General features: G+C 33.0%; 1 long non-coding RNA gene across 7 annotated transcripts; it reads right to left on the bottom strand.

Annotated features, from left to right (window-relative positions):
- Positions 1 to 761: 761 nt before the first annotated feature.
- Positions 762 to 3,417, bottom strand: LOC146953970 (uncharacterized). 7 transcript variants are annotated; one of them, XR_015011532.1, is made up of 4 exons: positions 2,906 to 3,408; positions 2,636 to 2,751; positions 1,953 to 2,156; positions 762 to 1,197 (listed from the first exon to the last, which is right to left on the bottom strand). It is a non-coding gene; the product is annotated as an uncharacterized LOC146953970 (long non-coding RNA). The 7 variants fall into 7 exon arrangements; XR_015011534.1 differs by lacking the exon at positions 762 to 1,197 and adding an exon at positions 1,726 to 1,840 and having other exon boundaries at positions 2,906 to 3,410; XR_015011530.1 differs by having other exon boundaries at positions 1,953 to 2,751; positions 2,906 to 3,417.
- Positions 3,418 to 4,534: the final 1,117 nt, after the last annotated feature.

The following is a 4,534-nucleotide window of genomic DNA, read 5'->3' on the forward strand; positions in this document are numbered from 1 at the left end:
AAATAAATATTATCAAACTGTCAAATTCATACCTATTTATCATGTTACACTAGTGTTATCCTCGTAGTAAATAATAATCCCAAAATATGACTACGAAAAGATTCTAATTATCTTCTATAAACAAAAACAAACAAAAAAACGTTTATAATATAGTATATAAAACTAAATCGTGAAATATGCTCACCTATGGAAGAGGATTTTTGGTTTCAACAACAAACACTCTTGTTTCTCTAGCAATTGTAGGTGGCGGCGCTAATTTCTTATTTTTCTCATGTTCACCGCAGGTCCCGGTCCATGCTTTCGTTTATCCCTTTTCAGTTAACATAGCACAGCTGCTGCTGTACATGTTCTTCTGTTTCTCTCGTCTCTGATTTTAGGTTACTAGGGTTTTATGTCTCTCTTATTCTAAACTAGAACTTTTACCCGTGCTACCGCCCGGGTCATAAACAATGGAAAAGCTAATATATTGCAATATGATCTATTATATAGATAACGAAAACAATTCAACATAATCAATATTTTAGGACATACAACAGTTATTCACACATTTTGGAATATCTCTTTATACACTACATTTGAAGTGGTGTTGATATAATCTCCATTGTCATCCGTTCTATCGCACATGTCTATTAGAGTTGAAGCGCTATTGTTTTTAACGATTAATCTTTCTCGTTATATTTTTTTGGTTCTATTTATAAGAGGTAAACAATTACTTTTTTGTCAATTTATGAATCTTGTTAGTAATAAATTTAAAACTCAAATTGGCATAATCCAAAAGATCACATAAATTGTCTATATAGTAAAGTTAAGACATCAAAATTAAACCAAGACTACATGCATGTAAAACTCAAATATATGTAGGATCTGATTTCACTCCAAGAACGGGAATTATCATATATTAATTGGATGGCTTTCATGTCATTGGATACAACAAACATTTTAGTTGCCGCCATGGGTCTGAAAGGTGCTGCAAGAGGTTATCAAATCGTTCTTTTCCTGTGACATTGTGCTGACTGATAAATCCCAAGAATGCAAACATTGCCAATCTACCGTTAGAAATTTCCTTCTCTTTAGCCTCCAAAGTTGGTGTAAAGTTCAAAGGGTGAAAAATTCCACTGGGGTAACCAACCTCACCCTTTGGCAAGCTGTATTGCTTGAAGATAGGATCTTGGTTGCCTATTTTCCAAGTGTTAAGTCCTGCAGTTTTCAAGCATAATTAAAACAATCACTATGCTACATATACCAAGACTATTTCAAAATATTTATCTTTAGTCTTTTCTATCAAGCATTTTGCTAATATGATCATGCAGAGTAATATAGCCTTGCATATACTAAATTTGATCATTAGAATTCATCAGATGGAAAAGATAAGCATTACGGTAGCAGTGCACACCTCCTTCACTTAAGTGACATTGATATAGCATTAGGCTTAATATGACCACATATAGGTTTCATTTATAAACTTTGACAGCAAAGCATGGTCATATATAATGAAAATGGTTTTAGCTACACAAAGTGACATATACTAATTATCTTTTAGCTACACAAATGATTTTCCATGATTAGAACAAAAACCAAAACAACCTACATAAGTAACAAAAAAAGGGAAATACAGAGTTAAACATCATGGACAAACATGCAAAAAAGACATAATCGCATATTAGAAATTATATAAAACAAAAACTCACAACCCCGTTAAGTTCTTCAACTATTTTGAACTAAAGCTGAAAACCCAATTGCTATATTTTGATTCTTCACCAAATAGTAGCATTTATTGCCAAAGAAAAACCCAGATTTAGAATCCAATTTGAATGAAACATTGAGTAAGAAAAATTATGACCTAATAGAAGAGGAATTCAAAATTCAATTGAGTTAAAAACAAAATCTTTCAAAAATATAAGGTGGTAGTAGAGAATTTTAAATGAGAGGAAACATAGTGAGAGAGGGAGTACCTACAACTGATACACCATGTTCCATTCCATGTTTCTGCTACAATCTAGTTCCATTTCATCCCATACTTCTTACCTCAACGGTCGAAATTGAATTGTCGCCAAAACAGAGAAGATGAAAGTGGGGTGAAACTGAGATGAAACTGAATCGTCAACTATGACCCTATATATTCTCATCAGAGACCGAAATCTGATTGTGTTGTGAACCTAATTGCAAATTTATTACCAATAATGAATGAAATTGAAGAAAAAGAGAGGTGGAGAATGATTAGATATTTGTTTACACTACCATTCTTTTGAATAAACATTGACCAACATTAAGAGCATGATAAATAACACCCTGCCACAAGAAAATTAAAACAGATGTTGCGTGGAAAAAGGACTACAAAGCCAAACTATAATACCCTATTTATTTATTTTTCCAATCAAACAGCAATATCCGAAGATTCCTTCACATGAGTAATTGCCGTAACAAAATTAAGAAATAAAAAATGACAATTTTTCAGAGAGAAACAAAGCGGAATCAAAGTGCATCACAATGGATTAAGTTGGTCCTATTTATCAGGTTTATAAATAGGAATAGCTACTGCCTCGTTACATTGTTTTATTTTATAATTTTTATCAATGAGCAGACACAAAAAAAGAAAAGAAACACACTCTATTGAAACAAATGAAAACATATTTACCAATGAAGAGTTTGAATGCATCAGGTGTTGCTCTCTTCTCTGTAGCTTGAAAAATTTGACTTCTCCTTGCTAAATATGTTCCTGGATCAACTACAATAGGCTTGAATCTGTCACTCCTGCATGTGCAATTCAATAAAAATATATGAAGACAATTTTCAAATTCTTCATCCAAAATTTCAATAGCAAGCAAAATCAAATGAAGGCAAGCCACCAAATTTATTCATCTATGTATCTATAGCAAGCAAAGTATAACGAATCATTAATCATTACCTTAACTTTGTTTGATGCAGGATTCTTTTTTCGCTCTCAATCTTTATCGCAGCGATTTCGGGTGAAGTGGCGGAATTAAAAATTGAACGGTGGAGAAGCTTCTGACAGCGACACTGGCGCGATGAAGAGCGAATCCGACGCGGTGATTAACAACGGTGGTGCAACTCCGGCACGGTGAAGAGCATATTCCGACGCGGCAGTCAATGATGATGCATTTACTTTAGAGGATCGAAATGAAGGCAGAAGAAGAAGAAAGGTTTTTGTGTGTTTTTGAAGATGAGAAAGAAAAGCGTCTGTGTGTTATTACGTGAGTGGGAGAGAGAGAGAGAGAGAGTAGGTGAGGAAAAAGAGGGAGAGGTGATAAAGCTTTGGAATAATGAGACAGACTTTTTGCATTGGAAGTGTATCTCAAGGTTAAAGATTCATCCAATGGCCAGAATGAATTGGAGCCAAAAACATTAGGGTTAGGGTTTGCAAAGTCATTAGCAATGTTAACAAAGATTAGATATAAGTATGATACATTGCACATCGACCAATCTATTCCAACACTCATTGGTTTTATATATTTTTCTACTAGTTAGGCCCACTCAATTATATACACCCACTCATTTATTCTCTTCACCCATGAATAATATAAACTAATTATATTTTACTCACTCATAACAAATATCGTCCCAAAAATACTCCTAGTAAACTACTATCATTTTTCTATAATGATTAGAATAATAAATCAATAAAAAAAATTTAAATAGCTTTACTATCATTAAACTTCGGTAAATTACTATGCAAACACTCAAATCAAACAAGTAGAAAATTATCACATCCTATCAGAGATATACATTATAATGATAATTAATCATAATATTATTCATTTTTTTAAGAATTTGGAATTTGGGGTGTTACACTTAGCATGTTTTTAAGTCATTTTCAGTAGATTTTAACAGCAAAAAGGAGGAGTATTAGAACGATTGCCTATGACTTCGGGACTTTTGTAATGTTTTCTATATTTGAGTATGTAATTCTAATTTTCCCGAAACATAGCAATATTAGGGGGTTTTAGAAGTAATTCACGAAGAAATCATGCAAATCGGCAAATCAAGAACATTTGAAGAATTGTCAAGACTTTGGGAAGACCAAGAATGAAGATTCAAGAGGCCTCAGGAGACTTTACATAGGGAGGAATTCTGTTCCCAAGTTCCGAGGCAAGTCATTTGAAGAGGAAGACCTAAAAACGACAAAAATACTAGCCCGCATTGTGGGTTTAGCCCGTGTTTTTAGTCCGAACCCAGTTAGAAATCTCCACTATAAATACCAGCCTTCCTCATTCAGAATTTCTCGTTCAGAACTGTGGTAGTTCAAGAGGAAGGCTACTTTGGAGCTTCGGGGGAGAATCTATCTTCTCCTTGATTTTCTAGGGTATGTTTTTATCTTTAGTAATTTGTTTTTAGTTACCATGTGTAATTAATTCTTTTTAGGTTAAAGTTCTAAGATGAACCTCTATTTAATTGTTGGATATTTATTTAATATAATGTCGTTTTTATTTTATTTATCTTTTGTTAGCTATTAAGTTTTATTAGGAAATTCCTTAGTTTATTTTTGTGATAGGTGCAACCCTAGATTAGGTACTTA

The sequence above is a fragment of the Medicago sativa genome, chromosome 1 (genome assembly GCF_051527215.1).
Source record: "Medicago sativa cultivar Bolivia chromosome 1, Bolivia_mono, whole genome shotgun sequence".
NCBI lineage: Eukaryota > Viridiplantae > Streptophyta > Magnoliopsida > Fabales > Fabaceae > Medicago > Medicago sativa.